Consider the following 23,017-nt stretch of genomic DNA (forward strand, 5'->3'; position numbering starts at 1 on the left):
CAAGAGAACAAATCAATACATCAATATTTAATGTGTATAATACAGCCATCTTCCATGCAGAGGGTGACATGAGTAATGTATACTTCTGGTGTGTATTGCTTGAAATTTTTGATTGGGGTTTCATAAATAGCATAAACTCTTGAATTATGGAACTTAAGATAACGCTGGGCTGGCTTAAACATTTGGATTACTTTGGACCAAGTAAGTGTCAGTAACAATATGAAAAGTTTGTTGATGATGATGAATTGTTTATAGATTCTGCAAAGAGTTGGGCAGGCTTGACAAGCAGGGAAACCAGAGGAGAAGGGGCATGACAATCTGGGCTTCATGTGCAATCCCAATTTAATAGGCTGGACCTGTAAATCACTACTTTAATTATGATTTAAAATGCTGGTATAGAGCACAAACACGTTGGTATGCTCTAGTATCATAATTCATTATCGAGATTTTTGCAAGACGGTATGAAAGTTTGGTTTTGTTAGTGTTATATAGTAAAACGATGAGGTCTGTGGGAGCAAGAGAACCAGAGTCGTATGGAGCATGTTGTGCATGCTTTACAACAATCACTGTCATTGTGGAAAGATGAAGGAAATGAGAGCAGGATTTTGGGGGTACTATAAAGCATCCACAGGGCACCAGTCAGATTATTTGGTCATTTCCTGCATTTCTTCCTCCCTCTTGCTCCCATCCTACCCTTCCAGTCTCTTCATTCCTTCCTTCTTTTAAAAAATTTTAGTTCTGTTCTTTTTCTAAGTTAAAAAAAGCCATATGCAGCAGTGTATCTTAAAACCCAATTAAATTCATTCATGATATTTAAAAATTTACTCAATTCAACAGGAGCCAGTGGACCAGGAACAAGCCTAAAACTTCTTTTCTGTCACTAAATCTCTATTGATAGACTATGCAACAATTATCTTTTATTTAGAGAACGACATTTACACCCCAATAAATCTCACTCCTTGTAAGTTCCTTTTGACAAGGGCACATTGCTGAAATAAATGCCAGAGCCTGAATAGTTATAGAAATTAACTGTATAATTAATTCCACCAAAATTAGTAAATTGTCTATTTACAATACAGCTTTCACTGAAAAATGACTATTTTTACTGTTAGTAATGCAGGCTCAGAAAGAGATGAATTGCCTTGTGTAGACAACACATTTCCCTGTGGCTGAATAGCCGGCTGGGATCTGCAGGCCAACTGAGCCAGATGAGTTCCTTGGGTTTTGATCAAGCAGGAGGGCCTTTTCCTCCTTGAGTCCTACCCACTTTACTATGACATCGACAAAACAAAAAGTGTATGTGAACTTGCAAAAACCTTGATAAATAGAATTATAATAGATGCTAGAGTGTACCAAGATATTAGAGAAACCATAGGTTTCAGTTCAGATCAACTGTGTCCATGAAAGTTGTTTTCAAGTTATGTATGGTTCTTTTTATTATTTCAGTCTCTTGACCATTTCACTGCTTCTCTGAAAACTCGAGGTAGAGAGATTGAAACTTTTTACAGCCTGTTGATTCTTGTAAGAACTTTTTCGCTAAAGGGGAATTCTAAAACTTACTCGTTAAAGTGGTATTTTGATGTTATAGCAAATCCCTGACCACAGGATCATCTCTAATAACCACTCATTAATTGAGAGAAAAATTTCCATCTGACATGTATTTTCTTTAGTTCCTTTTTGCTTATACATTATTAATTAATCTGAAACACTCCCTTTTTTGCATATAAGTGTATTTTAAATATGCAATAGTATTGTGCTTGAGATAGTGTGCATAAATGCTTACCTGAATGAAAATAAGACTTTGCACCAGGAGAGATTATTCTTAGAGGAACATTCAGCAGCACACATAAGTAAGCAGGAAGTGGATTGTAATATTAATACTCAGAAAGGTGGGGGGCATGTACTCTATTCAAAGCAACCTAAAGGATTCAGCAAAGAATGCTTTGCTTTTCTTGTTTCTTTCTTTTTTTTTTTTTAAGTAATAGAATCAGCATTTGATTGGTCTGCCTTGGAAGTTGTCTACTTTTGCTTGCTTGATTTTATTAAACATATGTTAAGTATGCATGGAATGAAACTTTGTTTCTATATAACAAACAATTTCCATCTCAAGAATTCATTTTGCCCAGTGAAGAAAACATATTCTTTGTCAATTCATGGTAAACGCTGTCAAATCAAGATGATTTTCAGTTCACGAAGATTTCCTTTTTTCTTTACCTCTTGCATTCTGTAGCTGGGATTATAGGCACCTGCCGCCACACCCAGCTAACTTTTGGATTTTTAGTAGAGATGAGGTCTCACCATGTTGGCCAGTCTGGTCTTGAACTCCTGACCCCAAGTGATCCATCCTCCTCAGCCTCCCAAAGTGTTGGGATTTCAGGCATGAGCCGGGGTGCCTGGCCTGTGCTGGGTTTTCTCAATGCCCACCAAACTTAATTCCTACCTTTCTATCTCCAATTTAGTTTTCAGTATTTTTATTTTGTATCTTTCTGCTTTATGTGTTCTGAATTCCTGAAGGTCAGAAGTTCTGTCTGCAACACTTGCCTCACTAAGTATAAAGATTGGTGATTTCTGATTTCCTTTCTGAATAACCTGAAACCCCGAGCTAATTCTACCACTCCCTCCCTCCTCAAATCTAGTGATCATTTCTGGAAGAAAAGATTGCTATAAAGTTATGGTGGAAAGAGACAGTCATTAATGCAATTCTCCCAGTTAGCTTAAAATATCTCCATAGTTCTACTAGCAGAACTCAGTCTTGCTTTGCTATTGTTACAGAGAAAGAAGATCTAAAGGTGATTGTCAAACTGTTTGGGCTGTTATAACAAAAATACCATACACTGGTTAATTTATAAATAATAGAGATTTATTGTTCATGGTTCTGGAGTCTAGGAAGTCCAAGATCAAGATGCCGGCAGACCTGGTGTTGGGTGAGAGCTCCCTCTCTGCTTCATAGATAACATCTTTTGCTGTGTCCTCATATGGTGGAAGGGGTGGAAGTGGAAAGGCAGCTCCCTTCAACCTCTTTTATAAGGGCACTAATCCTGTTCTTGAGGGCAGAGCTCTCATGACTTAATAACTTTGCAAAAGGCTCACCTCTTAATCCATGTTTGGGATTAAGTCACAACATGTGAATGGTGGGATATACCAGATTCAGACCATAACAGCAATTCACTCATAAATGAGATGAAGTGGATAGTAATATTAATAGAAAGGTGGGGGGCATGTACAGGTTGGGTCAAATGACAGGGGTCAGGGTAGAGTTTCATTTGTGCTAAATTTTAGAATGCCCAGTAAATTTTGTGCAGCGTTTTTGCTTGGCTTTAAATTTTCTTTGATGTTCATCATGCATATGAGCATTTGCCTAATTAAAGATACAATTACATAGAAACTTGGCGGTAGAAAATATTCTCTACATAGATCTCATCCATCCACTGGTAACCTATTCATTCATATGTAAATGGATGTTCAGGTATGTTAAAGAAAAAAATTATTCATCATACTTGTTAAAAGATGACCAGGCAGGCTTTATTTGAGGAGAGGCCATGGGTTGGGTACAGAGAAAGATTGGGCTCAGTTGCCAGGAGGACAAGTGGGGATTTGTAATCAAGGAGCAGTGTGGGGGGGTCCATGGATAGAAAATCACCAAGAGGAAATATCAAACCAACTTGATAGGACTCTTGCTGAAAGCAGGACTGGGTGACAGATACCAAGAGTGGTCAGACGCTAAGAATGGGGGACTTTGCCTAACTGACTTAGCAGGATTCTTGCTCAAACTGGATTCTTCAAGGACAGAGACAGAAGCCCGAAGTTGGGTCTCATCATGAAGGACTCAGAGGATCCTCATTCAAGTTTGGTCACAGGCAGTCTTTGTCAGGTGTAGGTCATGTAGAGAACAAAACAAAGGCAATGCACAGAGGCACAAGTGGAGGGTTACCCTTACTCCTGTTCTGCTCAGGCTCTGAATGCAGTGACAAGTTTGTGGCAGGGTTAGACTCAGTGGACTAAATTTCATCAGACCGATTCAAGCTTCAGTCTTTTGACAGGCAGTGGCTAATAGTTGGGAGTCACACAATAATTACTACAGCATGAGGGTATGGGTCTCAAGAAGCAGCCCAGGCTGGGATTCTTCCTTTTCACACAATCTCATAGCCTGTGTTTGGGTTTCATCATGTGACTGATACTGTAGTCCTCATCTAACTTGTCTTTGGGTCAATCTCATTATCCCAGTCAAACTTGAGACCATCGATATGTGACCTTATGTGCTTCTCCTGGATCACATAGAGGAGAAAAAGTCAGATCATTTCCTCACCCATCACTGGGTTTGTGGCTGAGACTCTACCCCAAAAGATAGATTAACAGGACAAAGGCAAAACAAATGTATTGAACCAAAGTTTTACATGACCTGGGAGCCTTCAGAAATGAAGCTCCAAAGGCCCAAGGAAACTGTATTTTTATGGTCACTTGTACAGAAGTGTGACCGGAGGACAAAAGGATATGATCTATGGTAATAAGCTGTAGAGAATTTGGCAAGGCCTGTTTGTTCAGATTCTTTGTGGTCTCCAGGAACAGGGCCGGAGCCCTCTGGAATGAGGGTCTTAGGACTTACTTTCAGACAAAGGAGGTCAGAAAATTCTTTTACAGCCATGTTTCATGGGAAAAGGGCAGGAGAAGGTAGAGTGACTTTCTTGCCTCTACAGTTTTCCTAATTTAATTCAGGCTAAAAAACCCAGTATACCAAGCCATATTTTGTGGTCACATCCCTTGTACCCCATCTGTCAGAAGCTGAGGGGTCACACATTGTGGTGGGAAAAATTCAGGTCACAGGCATAGTCACAAATGTATTTCTCTGGTCCCTCTCCCCTCCAATTTTGAGGTTCCCAAGGGATGTCTTTATATGTTCTGCACACTGGGTCACAACCCCATTTCCCCTCCTGGCTGGGATGGTTGTGGGAATATTCCTGGTTGCTGATCATGCCAAAACCCAACAGTGGTGCTGCAGGGCTTGCTGTCAGTGCTGAGAGGACCAGGTCCCAGTGCTGTTACTGCCTTCTCAATCCACAGGCATACCACAGAAATATCAGGGGTTTGGTTCCAGAGCACTGCAATAAAGCAAATATGGCAATAAAGTGAGTCTCACACATTTTATGGTTTCCCAGTGCACATAAAAATTATGTCTGTAGTGTACCGTAGTCTCTTAAGTTTTTTAGACATTGTTCTAAGAAAACAATGTAGATAACTTAAAAATACTATATTGCTAAAATTTCTAACAGTCAACTGAGCCTTGAATGAGTCATAATCATTTTGCTGATGGAGGGTCTTTCCTTGATGCTGATAACTGCTGAGTAATAAATTAGTGGTTGCTGAAAGTTGGGGTGACCGTGGCGATTAAAAAAAAATAAGACAGCTGTGAAGTGTGCCACATTGATTGATTCTTAATTTCATGAAGGAGTTCTTTGTAGCATGTGATGCTATTTGATCACATTTTACCCACAGTAGAACTTCTTTCAAAATTGGAGTCCGTTCTCTCAAACCCTGTTGCTGCTTTATCAACTATGTTTATGAAGTATTCTAAATATCCTTTGTTGTCCTTTCAACAATGTTCACAGCATCTTACCCAGAGTTGATTCTATCTCAAGAAACAATTTTCTTTGCTCATCCGTAAGAAGCAAATCTTCATTCATTCAAGTTTCATCATGAGATTGTAGCAATTCAGTCACATCTTCAAGCTCCACTTCTAACTCCAGTTTTCTTGCTGTTTTTTTTTTGCAGTTACCTCTTCCACTGAAGGCTTAAACCCCTCAAAACCATCTATAAGGGTTGGAATCAACTTCTTCCACACTCTCATTAATGTTGATATTTTAACTGCCTTTCATGAATTACAAATGTTCTTAATGGCATCTAGAATGGTGAATCTTTTCCAGAGGGGTTTCAATTTAATTTTCCCAGATCCATCAAAGGATTCACTATCTATGGCAGCAGTTATAGCCTTACAACATGTATTTCTTAAGTAGTAAGACTTGAAAGTCAAAATTACTCCTTGATTTGTGGGCCGCAAAATAGATATTGTGTTACCAGGCATGAAAACAATGGGAATCTCCTTGTCTATCTCCACCAGAGCCCTTGGTGACCACGTGCTTTGGCTTTGAAAGGAGTCTTCGTTTTTTGTTTGTTTTTTCCCTGAGCACTAGTTCTCAAGAGTGAGCTTAAAAAATCCAGGAAACCATGCTGTAAACAGATACGGTGTCATCCAAGCTTTGTTTTTGCATTTTTAGAGCACAGGCAGAGTAGATTTAGCATAACTCTTAAGGAGCCTAGGATTTTTGGAATGGTAAATAAAGATTGGTTTTAACTTAAAGTCACCAGCTGCATTAGCCCCTAATAAGACAGCCTGGACTTTGAAGTTTTGAAGCTGGACATTGTCTTCTCTCTAGCTGTGAAAGTCCTAGATGGCGTCTTCTTTTCATAGAAGGCTGTTTTGTAAAAATCTGTTGTTTAGTGTATTTACCTCCATCAATGGTCTTAGCTAGATCTGGATAACTTGCTGCAGCTTTTACATCAACACTTGCTGCTTTACCTTGCTCTTTTATGTTATGGAGATGGCTTCTTTCCCATAACCTCAGGAACCAACCTCTGCTAGCTTCAAATTTTTCTTCTGCACCTTCCTCACCTCTCTTAGAATTTGAAAATGTTAAGGCCTTAACTCGGATTGAATGTTGGCTTAAGAGAATGTTGTGGCTGGTTTGATCTATTCAGACCACTAAAATTTTCTCCCTATTAGTAGTAATTTTTATGTTAGGCTGTTCTCGTGTTTCTATAAAGGAATACCTGAGGCTGGGTAATTTATAAATAAAAGGGTTTAATTGGCTCATGGTTCTGCTGTACAAGCATGGCACCAGCATCTGCTTCTGGTGAGGGGCTCTGGAAGATTCCAATCATAGCAGAAGCCACGGGGAGGCAGCATATCAAATACGTGGCGAGAGTGGAAGCAAGGCAGAGAGAAGGGGGAGGTCCCAGACGTTTAAACCAGATCCCGTGTGAACTAGCTGAGCAATGACTCACTAACGAGGAAATGGTGCTAAACACTCATGAGGGATCCACCCCCGTGATCCAGTCACCTCCTACCAGGTCCCACCTCCAACACTGGAAATCACATTTCAATGTGAGATTTGGAGAGGACAAACATCCAAACTATGTCAAGGCTGTTTCGCTTTCTTATTGTTCATATGTTCACTGGGGTAGTACTTTTAATTTCCTTCAAAAACTTTTCCTTTGTTTTCACAACTTGGTCAACTGGCTGGTACAAGAGGCCTAGCTTTCAGCCTATCTTGACTTTTGACATGCCTTCTTCACTAAGCTTAATTGGTTCTAGCTTTTGATTGAAAGGGAGAGACTTGAGACTCTTCCTTTCATTTAAACTCTTAGAGGCCATTGTAGGGTTATTAATTATCCTAATTTCAGTATTGTGGTTTCTCAGGGAACAGAGAGGCCTGAGGAGGGAAAGAGAAGGGGGAACAGCCTGTGGGTGGAGCAGTCAGAACACACACAACATTTATTGATTAATTTTGCTCTCTTATTTGGCTGTGCTTCATGGTTCGTGGTGGTACAAAACAATTACAATAGTAACATTAATGATCATCTGGACAGATCACCGTAACACATTAATAAGGAAAATATTTGAAATATTGCAAGAATAACCAAAATGCGACCAAGAGACACCAAGTGAGCATATGCTCTTGGTAAAACGGTACCAACAGACTTGATCAATGCAGGTCTGCCACAAGCTTCAATTTGTAGGAAATACAGTATCTGCAAAGCACAAGAAAGTGAAAGGCAATAAAACGAGGTATACCTGCACCCGCTGCTTGCTGCACACCTGTGCCCTGGCTCCGGAACTCCTCCTAGAATCTTTGAAAACTCAGGTGTTCAACCCTTTTTCCACTCTGATACTGTGCATTAAACTTGTGCTTGCATTAAACTCCTATCTCTTACCCTCGGGATGAATTTTTCCCCTGTGGGAGGTTTCACTTTCCCCATCAAATCTCCAAGTGCTCCTCAATGTAGCCAAACTCTTAACCTCAAGCTAGAAACTTTGAAGACGCTAAACATTTGCCATCATAAAATCTGGTGACTTTATTTTTTTTTATTCAGAGGATTCTTTGCCTATTAATTTTTAAGTAATTCATTGAATTAGAAGATGTTCTCCAGATTTTCCTGGCCCCTACTTCTTAGTGATTAGACACAACATCTATTTAAATCCTTTATTAAGTAGTCCTAAAGTCTGGGATTTGTTAGAGGAAAACAAGAACTTGGTTCTATCAGAAAATCATAAAACTAATAAATAAGTTATTTACATGTGCATGAATCTTCATTGATTTTTTAACAGGTGTATATGGGTACAGGATGTAAATTGAACAGATTCTGTCAATAACTACTTGGCATTTCAGAAACGAAATAAAATTTCCTATTAATAAATGTAAGCTTTTTTACTATAACAAAACCCAAGTAATTGCAGGATCAGTGATGAGAGCCTTATGCCTGTGCGTGAGACATATTTAGAGATTATAAAGATTTTAGTTGGAAATGTATAGGGGTATTTAACAAAAATTTGCAAAGATACGGCTTATTTTTTTCTGTTAAAGAATGTCTTGGACAACCTCAAGACTAAAGCATGTGGTAGTCTGATGCCATCAATAATGAATAGCAATTGTTATTCATACTCCGTTCCTTATAAATCTCATATATGGATATCCATGGCAGAATAGCCCATGATCACTGTCTTTTAAGAGTGATTATTTAAGTAATAGTTTCCTCTGCTTCCCTTTTTGCCCCTCTCTCCACACCAGTTATCTCAACCTCACAGCATAAAGGAGAGACAAGTCTCACTACTGAAAGGGACTTATGTGGGAGTAGAGGGTGAGGGATGGGCAGGGATACAGGAAGCCCTTCTTGAGGCATTCTCTCCTCAGCCCCATAGACCGTCATAGGCTGGTCACTGGCACCTCAAGCCCTAGCCCCTACTGTGGACCTGTCCATGATCCCAGGTGTCCTTATTGTCTATGTGACAGGCTCAGTGTCATCAAGGCTCTTCACTGGTTTTCTGTTTCTTCTGTGCTCCCACGCATTGGGTCCTCACTTGCTGACCGCCTGCTGGGACCTCTGAGGATCTGTTCTTCTCTTCCCTGACTGCATTAAAGCAGTTTATGACCTTTGTGTCTTAGCTCTCCGAGTCTTCAATCTCAGAAGCACTTTTCTGATCTATGATCTCCTTGGTCATATCACCAAAAGCGACTTCTGTTTGTATCTCAAGACTACACCCTGAGCCTCTACTATTCCAGGTTCTTTCAGCTGCTGCTTACACCGTGCTGAGGATGGTTTAGTTCTTATCAGTCTGTTTTCATCTTCCTTATTTGTCAATGAGGTTAATTTTACTGGCTACATTACATGTAGGGTAGCTGGATTTGGGGATTAGGTTGCCTGAGTCTGAATCTTGTCTACCAGTTATTAGCTGTTTGGCCATGGACAGCTCACTGAACAACTATAAGCTTCAGTTTTCTTACCTATAGAATGGGCTAATGATAGTATCAACCTCATGGATGACTGTAAATATTCACTTAGGTAACACATGTGAAGTTCACTGCACAGTGCCAGGCACATTGTAAATTTCCATAAATGTAAATTATTATAATTATGAATAAATGATTGTGATACTGGAATATTCACAGCTGCCCTTCAGAAGAGCCCAATTCTTGTGTTCTACTGACTGTTAATATTTTATTATTATTGCATTCTTAAATTATAAGGTGATGTAGGAGGGAAAAATCATAGCCTCTGTAAAGGAATGAAAGCTTACAAATCTAGAGTAAAATAATAGTTTAATTTTTTGAACCTCTTCAATAACTGTCTCTTGTGTGGGTAATGTAATTACCAGTGGAAAAATGAATGAGAACTCAAACTCAATAAATTACATTTTCATTGAACTTCTTTGCTTATAATCTAAGGGAACAGAACTTTGAATTTTGAAACACTTTTTTGCCACTTTATTTTTTAACTGCTAAGACATGACATAGTATGCATTTTAATGTATTCATTCATGTCCAGTTTCAGCAAAACTGGGTGGGAATTAGTACCCCATAATTCATGAACCAGGGTGTCTTATTAGAATTATAAAATTTTATTATAAAATGTTTTTTTAATATTTATATTGTTAATTAAATGATGATGAATCTTCATAAATTCTGAACAGAGAATTATGGTTTTAGTCCCTGCTCAGTCTTCTTATTAGCCAATCAGAATATTTGATTTCTCCTTCTAATGTGACTGGATGTTTGATGGTAAAGTTTGCAGATGCTGCTATCCTTTCCGTGCCTCTGGCATCTCTGAAGAAAGACTCTCAAAGGGGTTTACCTGCGCTGAGTACTACAAGGTGGTCGTTTTCTTGGGGGAATTATTAGAGCACTTGTGATTATTAAAAAAATTAACACTCCTTTTGCGTTTCAGTTTATAAAGAGATTTCTCCACTAGAGAAGGTAACCATAAAATAGCATTTGTATCCAGATATAGGGATTTCTGCCCTCCTGCATAAACATATACGTATAGTCACTAAAGCTGTTGTGATGGGACATTAAATGATGATATAATGACCACTGAGCAGCAACAGAAAGATCCGGAGATGAGAAACCCCAAGAGAATGATCTAGAACTGCATTGTCCAATCATGTAGCTGCTAGCCACATGTGGCTACTAAGCACTTGAAATGTGGATGGTGTGACTGAGGAAATAAATTTTAAATTTTATTTACTTTTAATTAATTAAGATTTAAATTTAAATAGCCATTGAGTTTTACAAAATTCAGTTCCTCAGTGACACTAGCTCCATTTTGTTAAAATAATTAATTGGGAGGCCACCAGACTGAGGCAACTCCAGCACCTGGGAGCCTATCTAAGCAAATTGAAACCCAACTCACTGTAAATGGTCATATGCTAGGAATATGAAACTTACACTTAATGGAGATGTTCAGAAGATGTAATTATCTTTCCTCTTTGGGTTCCACTTTATCCTGTGTCCAGGCATTCTCAACACTAGAGAAATGTGGGATTCGGAAAAAGGGGGAGGGGAATGATAACATAAACTTTACAAATGAGCTTTGTGGCAGACAACAGTAGCCAAAGCACTGGGAGAAGAAGCCCAGGAGGGTTCTATTGCAGGAGGACTGCAACATCTCCCAGCTTCTGGGATGTTTGTTGCTGATTGTTGGAGATGTGAATTTAGTGAAAGACCATAATAGTAGCTGTATTAAAGAAGAGAAGCCTTGTCAAAAATAATGTCAGAGGCAGAAATGTTTTCATAATTTTCTTTCACACTATGCTTTTGCCTGGGAAGAAAAATCCTGGAACCCAAACATCATAGCATCATCTCAATTTTTTTTTCCCCTCAAACTTTAATATGCATGTGAATCACCCGAGAATATTGTTAAAAAGCAACTTCCTATTCAGTAGGTCTGCAGTGTAGCCTGCATTTCTGAGAAGCTCTCACATGATGCGAATGATCAAGGGCCACACTTTGAGTTGCAAGGCTCTAGAATGTCTACAAACATTCAGGCCTTCTATAAAAGCACTGTCCTAATTACTGGTGCAAACACAGGAGGTTACACCTCTCCCAAAACCAAAGTGCCTTTAGTTTCAAACTCAGACTAGGAAGATTTGTCTGTGAGTGGAAGGTAGAGGAAGTCTGTTGTTTTTGGAGAAATGAGGCTCATTACTTGTAATCCCAAGACTGGTGTAAATATGTTCTAATGTTCTTACACAAAAGCATGGGGGAGTATTTAAAAATTGGGGAGCATCGATCCATAGAAAAATGCAGTCAAATTTATTACATAAACAAAAAGCAAGTTACATATGTGTTTCAGTAATGTTGTGGCTATTTTTGTAATACTAAGCCTTTGAACAGAAAGCAGTTTCTATCTGATACTATGATTTAGAGCTAGTTGGAGAAGGAATCGATTGTAGGTAGAGGCCAGCTATTGATCAGCAAAAGGAATGGGAAACTGGAATTGTTTCTCAAATAGAGAAAAATTTAGGATTAGAAGCCAGAGGCAGGGAAATGACTATTCGGAAAAATGCAATCAGGAGTTTTCATAATATCTAGAAACATTATGGGACTCTTCAGCTCCTGAAACAGATGGGGAGGCTGGGAATACTCAGGAACAGAGGATCTGGAATGAATGAGGTATCTCTGTTCTTTGGTTAAGTACTGCCAAGCCAGCAGGGTCTGCAGAGCTAGTGAAGCAGCTTGAAAGGATTGTTGAGCTGCAACGAAGTCTAAGGCGTCATTGTGCGTGCATGCCAGGCAGATCTGGACATGAAACTACAAGTTCCTGCTCAGATATTCCTGCTCTTACCTAGAGGAGAACCAAGACCAAGTTGGGTAGAAACCTAATGTTCCAGGAATCTGCACAAGGTTCATGCCTTGCTTAGTTGTTTTTAAAATAAAGAGTTCCATGTTTATGGGAAAATAAAAATCAAGAGAAGTATGCCTTCTAGATTTCTCATTTATTCATGGTCATGGGAAGCTGAGATGTGTATTTGTTTTATTTGTTGCATAGCAATCAGTCTAGAAATCCTTTTCTATTTGGTGACAATTACCAAATATGAGTATGTCAGGGAGGAAATAAAGTGTCTGATGAATACTATTCATAAAAACAAAAATAAAAAAGAAACAAAAGTATTTATATCTTAAAAGTTACAGCAAACAATTTAAAGAATGTAACAATATAGAAAATTATGTATTCCATATTAGGATAGCATCTGGTTTAATAGAAAGTGGACTCCAGTGCCAGTTAGAAGACCTATTGTCTCCCATAAAAGAAAATCAACAACATTGAAGAGAGTTGATATAATGTGTAAAGGATGTAACAAATGGCCTTAAATCTTTGCAGATTCTAATTCCATCTGCTCTTCCATTTGTGAGAGACCTGCTTGTCCAAATGCTACAATTTGAAGCTATGTGGTGCTAATGTAACTATGTCCCCTCAAGAGGAGGTAAAGGAGGTTCTGCAGAAGCTTCTGGGTTTCTACCTTGCCTGGACTTCCTTTTCCTCTCTTCTGCCTCAGGTAATTCTCACATTCTCTGTCTTCCTCTCATATTAGCCCTACTTTTTTCTTTTTCCCATTGCATGTACTTTTCTATACTGTAAAATTACTTGTAAAAAATTTTTTTCATTGTCTGTTTCTCTCCCACTGGAATATAAACTTAAAAGCAGGATTCTTTTTCTCCTCTGTTCACTGGCAAATCCTGAGCATGTGAGCAGTACCAGGCACAGAACAGATGTTTGGTAAATGCCTGCTGACTGAATGAACAAAGGTTTTCTCATGAGATGGGACCTGAGTGTCAGTGTTTTCATAGAGTACAGGTGGCAATGTGGCCTAAGTCTGATCACCCAGGGGACTGGTCACTTCTTTTGCCATTTCTTTCTCAGAAAGGTGGTATTCATTTTCACACGGTCAGGGCATAGTGGGAGATGCTGATGTTTGCTAATTTGAGCATGAGGTTCAGCTCTTTCTTTTTTCTTTCTTTTTAAACACACAAACACCAAACTGCAGACCTGTACTTTTTTGTTTTCACTTTTGATTGTGTGTGTATGTGTTTGAAAAAGAAAAACACATGGACACTTATTTATTTTTTTCCCAACAGAATTCTTTAAACAGAATTTGAATGAATACTGTCTTGTTTTGTCCATAATTTACTATGCATCCTTATGCATGTCAAATCTGTTTTTGGGACTCAACTTTCTCAGTTCTGACATCCTGTTTCTTTTGCTTTTATATCATCTATTCTTTTGATATGTTTTTCTGTTTCCCACTCCCTCTTTGGCCTCCCCCTCCCCAATTTTCTATTTCCACATTCTCTATTACCTTCCAATTTCTATTGTTTCCCCAGTGGAAATTTATTTATGTATTCATTAAATTTTTCTTAAATGGAATGAGAATAATTTCTCACTAAAGCATTTGGAACTCCCCGTAGGTTTCCTGTGATACCTTGGATGCCATTAACATTGCAGGCTTCCTTGCCAGCCTGCTTCCTTCTGACTTCTGTTCCCATCACTCTGTGAAAATGGCTCTTGCCCAGCTCATCAGTTTCCTCCATGTTGCTAAGTTTAATGAATGCTTATTGGTCCTTACTTGTAAGACCTCCTAGTATAACATTGTCAACCTGCCTTTCCTTTGGTTTCTATGATGAGAGATCCTTTTCCTGGATTTCTTCCCATCACATGGTTCTTTATTTCCCAGTCTTTCAAATCTGTATCATTTATTAGACTTCTATTCTGAGCTCCAGACATGCATACCCTACAGCCAATTTGACATTTAAACTTGGATGCCTTTCTAATATTCATTAGTTAACATGCCCCAAACTGAACTTTGGACCCTCTACATGGTTCTCTATTTCTCAAAGTGTTACTAACATCCAACTAATTGTCTAAACTAGAAACTAGAATATGATCCTTGATTCTTCCCTCTCCATCGCCTCCCATATCCAACCAACCATCAAATCTTATTCATTCTTCTTGAATATGATTACTTCTCTTTATCTCCACTGCCAAGACTTTAGTCGAAGTCATAGTCATCTCTCAATTGAATGCCTGAGAAGTCTAACTTATGCCTCTGACTCCAGTCTAGCCCCTATACAATATATAGCCAATTCTTGTTATTTGTGTAGTTATTTTCTAAAAAGTATCTGCAAACACTGAATTAGCAAATACTGAATTATTGCTCTTATGAAAAAAATATGTGGTTCGGTTTCTGCAAGCCTCTGGTCAACATTTTTAACTGATCAATATATATGCTTATTTTATATGTGCTTTCTTAAAGATATTTAATATATATTGTTGATTCATTAACAGTGCAGTCATAGGCAATGGCATCATAACTCATGCCTGAAAGAAGCTTATCTGACATAGGAGCTTTCTCTATAAGGCACATCGTAGCCTTCTTGTTCTTATGAACATTAGATGACACTTTAGCACTGTGTTTAGGGTGCTAAACACCAATTCTAAAGGTTGGTGTATCAGTTCTAATGATTCTGAAGAATCTTTTCTGTGTATCAATACTAAAGACTGGTGTATGAATTCTAAAGATTGGTAACAGTGACGGTTTGGGAGTTTCACGAAACAAGAATGTGGTTATCTTTAACTTGTTATCTATGTGCAGAAGGTGGAACTTTAAAAGAGTGAAATCATCAACATGAAGCACAAAAATGTGAAGAAATATGGTACTAAACAGACTACAAAAAGAACACTTTACAGTATGAGACTGGAGACACAAAGGCAGACTGTCACCTTGTTCAATTTCAACTGAAAAGGTGCTTTTCAGACAACTCGAACTTTCTGTTGAAAGACCTTAAAAGTGCCATGAGTATTGATTTAGGGGGAAAAAATAAATGTTAGCGAGTAGGAAACTTTGCAAATATGGAATCTATAAATAAAGAGGAATGACTGTATTATTAATTTGTACCCTAAAGTATTCTACTTAAACCCAAACCTCATGTCACTCTTTTGGGTGAAACCTTTAAATGACTGCATACACCATTAGGGTTAAGTCCAAACCCCTAAATTTCTCCCCTCCCCCTGTCTTTTCATTCTTATCTCTTATAGATCCCTCCTTCATGCTCTCTCATCACACTGAAGTTTTCTCAATTTTGTATTTCTCAAAGTTCAAATCAATCCTCTCCAGTCTTTGAGTCCATCTAGATATTTCCCTTCTTCTTTCCTCCTTTCTCAGCTTCCTGTTTTGTATTTTCAGGTTTTAACTTGTTACTTCTTCCTAAAGCTTTCTCCGAACTTCATAGACAAGATCTCCTGCCTCATGCTCTTCCCACATGTTTATCTGCTGACGTAATATTTATCACATTTTTTGGGGATAACTATCTGACTTTCTCACCAGACTACACTTTAAGCAGGAACCAAGCCTACCCTTTTTATTGTTGTGTGTGTACTGTACAGTAAGCACTGTGCCTAGAACATAATAGGCCAGCTAGATGTTGAATGAAGGTAGGAAAAATTATTCATTTTGGTGTCTGTTTCATCAAAAGAATTATAAGCACTTGAAAACAAAGAAAAGACATTTTCATCTTTGTATCTAAATTGCTTGGCACAATGCCTGCCCATAGTACATGCTTGATACATAGCTATTTGCATGAAAACAAGACTTTAAACATGTCAAAGAGTATACAACTTGATTATAGGTAAAATAGAGCTTGATAATGAGTTATTGAGCATCAAGTTTCTTATAAAATTCTTTGCAAAATAAAAAGATTCTCAAAATAGAGTCAAACTACTGTAATAAAACAGACTGGAAATATTTCCAGTATCCCAGACTATGAGCAGGAAAGTGCCAGACATTCCCTAGGCCCCTGGGCAAGTGCTCACACACCTCTAGGGCAACCCTACCCTTCTTCAAAGCACCACCATTGAGTTAGAATAGTGAAGCAGTTAGCAGACGAAAACCATGCTTTATTAAAAAGAAAAAAAAAAGGAAAAGAAAAAAGAGGATGTGAAAGGTAAAGCAGGCTGGCCAGTTCATTATAATTGCTTACTATTTCCCTATTGCATCTTAAAAATGTTAAATTTCAAGGGGCAGCTTTTTAATTTGGTGTAATTTTCTGAGGCAGTACTGTGAATAAAGCTTGCTCAGAAGACCCAGATACTTGCCAACTCTTGCTGATACTGAGCAGCCATGTGCAAGTGTCTGAGTTCAAATTTAACTTAAATGATTGAAAAACAAAATCAGACAGAGTTGAGCTTCACCATGAGTAAAGCTGTTCTGTTTTCCCAGTGGGGGAAAACGCAGCAAGTGAGAAGAAATGAGAATACCTGCCATGGGGATTTGAGACGGAAATTGATTGCACACATTTAAATAGATGGGGTGAAGATTTTTCCCTGACAGTAAAACCTGTGAATCCAAAGATGAAGAATTTAAGAACAAATGCTTTCAGGTGGACACTGAGAAGAACTGTGAACTTTCTTTTAACCTCCTCAATCAGGGTATCTTGGGTGCAAGCCACGAAGTTTCCCGAACTATTGGGATAACTGTAAGTTCAGGGCAGGGGGTGATGCTGAATCCCTTCTGTGTGGATTGGTAACTCTGCTGTTTGTGGCAGAGACTGCCTCTTCCAGAGGGAACTCATCTGGAAGGCTGTGGAATCTTGGCTCTGGCCCCACTCATTTATTGGTCAGCTGGAGAAGGTGATGGAAAATGTGCCTTGGGAAAACACAGATGGGTATGTGAACCAACAACATTGTGCTTAACCCGTCTTGGCCTAATAAGCAAGTGGTTTTCACAACGTGGTCCTAGAAGCAGCATCTGCACCACCCAGGCGCATGTGAGAAATGCACATTCTCAGGTCCAGGCTGCCCCCAGATGGATTGAATCAGAAACTCTTGGAGGTGGGGCCCAGCAATATGTGTTTTAAGAAGCTCTCTAGGTCATTCTGGATGCACCAAAATCGGACAACTTCTCACCTAAAATGCTGAGAGAACATGAGGAAGAATGTTCACCCAAAAGAATACGACTGTAATTTGGAATTGATCTAGCGCTCATTAATAAAGATGGGAAAAGACAAGTGGTTGCTTTTTTGGAGGAGATTTGGCAACGCTGGCATCATCCTAAGTATCAAGTAGTATTTGGAAAGGTCTGTATACTAGTGACCTGTTGCTCTAAAATTGGCACATAGTGAACAGCCATAGTATCTCAGTGGCATGCAATAGCAGATGGTTTTTCTTCTGTTTCTGCAAGGATAGGTAGATATTGCCCAAGCTCCCTCTTGAGTCTGAGTGTTGGTTCACCTAGTTTGGGCTTGTGTAAAGTGACTTTGCTTTCTTCCACATGTCTGTCCTCCTTTTTCTGGAATCCACAGATAACATGGGCATGTCTTCATCATGGCAATGGCAGAAATAGGAGAGAACAAGCAGAAATCTGGACCTCGAGGCCGGACCTGGAGCTGGAACATCTGTCCAATCCATCTCATTCTATTGGCCCAAGCAAGTCATGTGTCCATGCCCAGGTGGAAAATAGATTTGCTTCTGTAGTGAGAGCAATTCCAAAGTCATAGGGCAAAGGGCATGGATATAGGTAGGGGTACAGGATGAGGCCTGTTAGACAATCAACCATAGTCAGAAGTGAACAAGCTTCTCTCTGCATTTATTAGCAGTACATGCACAACAAAACCCAAATGTGAATTTTACTTAAGAGAAAAAAAAATGTATTCTTCATTCTTGTCCCTAAAATAATACTAATTATAGTTGGATCAACTGTGTGATTCTCAGTGAAGATAAGTCATGTCAGATTAATCATGTAAATAATTAGCAGAAGAATAAAAGAAAAAGTTATTATTTTTTAAAACTCTGTAATAAATTGATATATTTAAGCCACTTTGTTTCTCAATAGTATATCAAATCCAGTTCTTAAAAACAAACCTGTGGGGGCTGGGTGTGGTGGCTCGTGCCTGTAATCCCAGCACTTTGGCAGGTGCATCACTTGAGGTCAAGAGTTCAAGACCAGCCTGGCCAACACAGCAAAACTCCATCTCTACTAAAAATATAAAAATTAGCTAGATGTGGTAGTGCATGCCTGTAGTCCCAGTTACTCAGGAGGCTGAGGCAGGAGAATTGCTTCAACTCGGGGGGCAGAGGTTTCAGTGAGCTGAGATCATATCATAACACTCTAGTCTGGGCAACAGACTCTGTCTCAAAAAAAAAGAACGAATAAAAAACCAAACTTGTGGATAAGATTTTACCTACTTTTGACTTTCATTGGTAAGTAAACTCTTGGTATTCTGTATCTGCAAGGAATCATCTGCTATGCATGTTTGTTTGTTAAACTAGATTTTACTATATCTTTTTGGGGTTGGTTTAAAAACTGTGTTAGCATTTCATTCCTAATAAACTGTTGACACAAATGCTAAGGGGGCAAGAGCATTGTCCACAGCTTGCTCACAGTTACCAGGTATAATGCACAGAGCAGATATTCAAATCAAGAATGAATCAATTTCTGGAAACTTGCTGCAAGCACTCAGTGTATCACTTGCCTTTTTCTGCATTAGCATTTTTGAGGCATGCACCCAATAGAAGGTAGCTACTCTTTAGGTGAATGTAACCTCTGAAGATGAGCTTTTCTCCATGTTGTTGGCCAAAAATAGAATTTTCTTTTTTGCTTTACACATGTAATGGGAATACAATGATTTCTTCTCATTGCCAAGTCTTAGCTGAAGGAAGCCTCAGATAATTTTGAAAACTCTCTTATTTTACCAGTTAAGAGACATAGCCTAAAACAGTGATATGACTGTTTAAAGTCATCCAATTGGTTAGGGAGGGCTAGCCAGAGAAGCTAGGTTTTCTCACTACACTACACTTTTCATCTGGGAAGTGGGGAGTGTTCATGGTTTGATGAATCAAGTACAGTGTAGGGAGCATTGTGTTATGGTCCGTAGACATGAGTGGAATTCAAATTTCCTGTTTATTGAATGAGAAATATACTTGTTAGTTCTTAGAATGTTTGGGTCAGGAGCAAGTTGTTTTCAACATTAATAATTTTCTTTTGGAGAAATAAAGCAATTTGGAAAAAAGTGCCATTGGCCAGTCCTTTTAAATCAATTCATAGAGTCAGCAGTGAACTCTAGCACTGAGGTGGGATATGCTAGGGATAGGGCGAGAGATAGAGCTCAATGACTTTTTCAACAACTGGAGTTATTTGCTTATTTATAAGTTTAGTTTTTTGAAAAAGACCTTCAGGGTACAACATGAGCAGGGAGTGGGGTGAGGGCTTCTCTCAGCACCCATCACCAAGTATTCTCAGGGCACCCATGAAATAGATGCTATCAGAACCCCATGCCTAAAATTCACTTAGCATTCATCTCTTCCTTTTCTATTTTATGATGCTGAACCAGAGGATAAAAAGATAAAGAATTGCACAGCCTGGCACTGGAACGCTTCCCCACTGCGTGCTGCTGTTGTGGGGAGGAAGTAGCAGCCACCAACCGCTGTTTTATTAATAATGAGGCATTCACATAAATTCCATGCAAAATTGATTTTTGACTGTTATATAAGAATCAAATACCAGGCTTTAAAAAGTAATTGAGAAATCTTTTTGTAATTTACTTTGCCTGTAAGAACCCGCTGTCCTGCCATAAACAATTTTACAGTATTTTCCCCCTGTTAAACAGCTATTTTTACACATCTGTTTGGTCCCTCTTGTATGAAATGCAGTCAGGAGGTGTAATGAATACAGGTTTGAAACAACATGTGGCTGCCATTTCTTTCAGTTTCGTCTTCAAGGGGATCTCTTGCAAGTTGTGATATCATTTTCATCACAGTATAGGTGAAGTATGTTAATAGCTAATTATCTGACATTGGGTGTTGACCGATGAGTCATAAATATGCTTTCTGGAGGTAGGAAAGCAAGACAAAATAGCTAAGCAACAAAACAAAAAAATCCCAACAAACCAAAACAGTCTGTTTCTCACTTGTCTTTAAATGCCTTAAGGGTTATTGTCAAATGGAAAGGTATTCTGTTACAAAGAGTTTCTCTGGGAACCTATTTAATATTCAGCAGTCCTGCACATATTCAAATCTGCCAAAAGTATTTAAGGTGTAATTGATTTATTTCTAATTTTTCTTATGATGGAAATTAGAAGGACAAGTAAAGTTTTAAAAGACATAGGTAATGTTATATATTTTGGCTTAATTTCTATTTTCTAAGGATTCTTTCTCAGAGGGAACACACTTCTGTTTTTATTCTAGGTACATTTTTTTCCCCCAAAAGAAACCCCTTAAAAAGAAAAAAAAAATGCCCTAGTACGTTCAAAAAATCTATTCCCCATAGTTTTATTGAGATATACTTTACATAAGATAAAATTCTAAGTGAATAGTTTGATGTATTTTGATAATTATATGTAGCTGCATAACCATTGCCATGATCAAATTAGAGCATTTCCATCACCCTAGAAGTTCCCTTGTGCCCCCACAGTTAATCTGTTCCCCAACTCTTGGCTCCGGCTAACCAACTACGAATCTGCTTTTTTGTTGCTGTGGTTTTGCCTTTCCTAGAATTTCACATAGACAGAATCATAGTATGTAAGCCCTTTGTGTTTAACTTTTTTCAGCTAGCATAATACTTTTTAGATTTGCCTATGTTGTTGAGCGTACTAATATTTTGTTCCTTTTAGTGCTGAGTAATACTCCATTGGATGCATCATGATTTGTTTATCCATTCACTAGTAAGGGACACATGGGTTGCTTCCAGTTTTGATGATTATGAATAATGCTGCTATAAACATTTATATAAAAGTTTTGCATGGACATATTTTTATTTCTCTTGGGTAAATATCTAGCATAAAGATTGCTGGGTCACATGGCTTGTATGTGTTTAACTATGTAAGAAGTAGTACCATTTTATATTTTCATACAGTCAATGTATGAGAGTTCCAGTTGCCCTTCCTCTTCACTGATCCTTGATATTGTCAAGTGTGTATAAGTAGCTCATTATGATTTTATTTGGCATTTCCCTCAGAATTTGTGATGTAGAGCATCTTTTTACATGCTTATTGAAGTTTGTATAATTTCTTTTGTAAAGAGTCTCTTCAAATCTTTTCCCCGTTTTATTGGGCTCTTGCCTTCTTAAGTCGTTAACAATCTTTTATATATTCTGGATGTAAGACTTTTCGTCAGATACGTAGCTAAGTTTTGCATATCTATTATTTCAGTCTGGCTTGCCTTTTTTAACAGTTTTTTTTTCTGAAGAGCAAAAGCTTTTAATTTTCAAAAAGTTTATAAACATTTTTTCTTATGAGTTGTGCTTTTTGTGTCCTGTTTAAAAATGCCTTTCCTAACTGGAAATGTCACAAACATTTTCTCTTGTGTTTTCTTTCAGAAATGTAATAGTGTTAGCTCTTAGTGTTTAGGTCTATGGGGTATTCTGTGTTAGTTTTTAAAATATGTTGTAAGCTTAATTTCCCCCGCCCTACAGATATTTAGTTGTTGCAGCACTATTTTGCTGATTTTCCCGTTCAGTTATGTTCATGTCTTTGTCAAAAATTAACCATATAACTTTGGTTTTATTTCTGGACTCTCTATTCTGTTCCATGAATCTACAGGTCTATCTTTGCCTCAGTACAACACTGTCTTGATTATAGTAGCTTTCTTGTAAGTTTCAGAATCAAGCAGAGTAATAAATCCTTTAACCTTATTATTCTTTTTCTAATTGTTTTGGCTATTCTAGGCCCTTTGCATTTCCGTATACATTTTAGCATCTGCTCTTCAATTTCTTCAAAGAAACCTGCAGAATTTTGATTGAGATTGCATTGAATTTAGAGATCAATTTGGGAAGAATTCATTTAAAATATTAAAGACATTTGAAATGACTACTAAAATTATAAGTAACACATGTGTGCTTGCTTCAGCAGCACGTATACTAAAATTGGAATGATACAGAGAAGATTAGCATGTCCCCTTTGCAAGAATGACATGGAATTTGTGAAGCATTCATATTTTTAAAACCTCAATATTACTGATTATTAGATAAATGCGTATCACAACCATAATGAGATACCATCTCACAGCAGTCAGAATGACTGTGATTAAAAAGTCAAAAAATAACAGATGCTGGTGATGTTGCGGAGAAAAGAGAACACTTATACGCAATTGGTGGGAGTATAAATTAGTTCAGCCATTGTGGGAAAAGCAGTGTGGCAGTTCCATTCAACATAGCCATCCCATTGCTGTATTTATATCCAGAGCAATGTAAATCATTTTACCATAAAGACACATGCATAAAAATGTTCATTGCAGCACTATTTATAATAGTAAAGACATGGAATCAGACTAAATGCCCATCAAGGACAGATTGAATGAAGAATGTGATACATATACATCATGCAATATTATGCAGCCATAAGAAAGAATGAGATACTGTCTTTCATGGGAACGTGGATGGAGCTGGAGGCCATTATCCTTAGCAAACCAACACAGGGAGCAT

General features: G+C 38.1%; 1 non-coding gene across 1 annotated transcript; it reads left to right on the forward strand.

The window, feature by feature from the left end:
- Positions 1–22,429: 22,429 nt before the first annotated feature.
- On the forward strand, positions 22,430–22,535 carry LOC120364405 (U6 spliceosomal RNA). Its single transcript, XR_005579667.1, has one exon. It is a non-coding gene; the product is annotated as a U6 spliceosomal RNA (small nuclear RNA).
- Positions 22,536–23,017: the final 482 nt, after the last annotated feature.

Source organism: Saimiri boliviensis, chromosome 5 (genome assembly GCF_048565385.1).
Source record: "Saimiri boliviensis isolate mSaiBol1 chromosome 5, mSaiBol1.pri, whole genome shotgun sequence".
Taxonomy (NCBI): Eukaryota; Metazoa; Chordata; class Mammalia; order Primates; family Cebidae; genus Saimiri; species Saimiri boliviensis.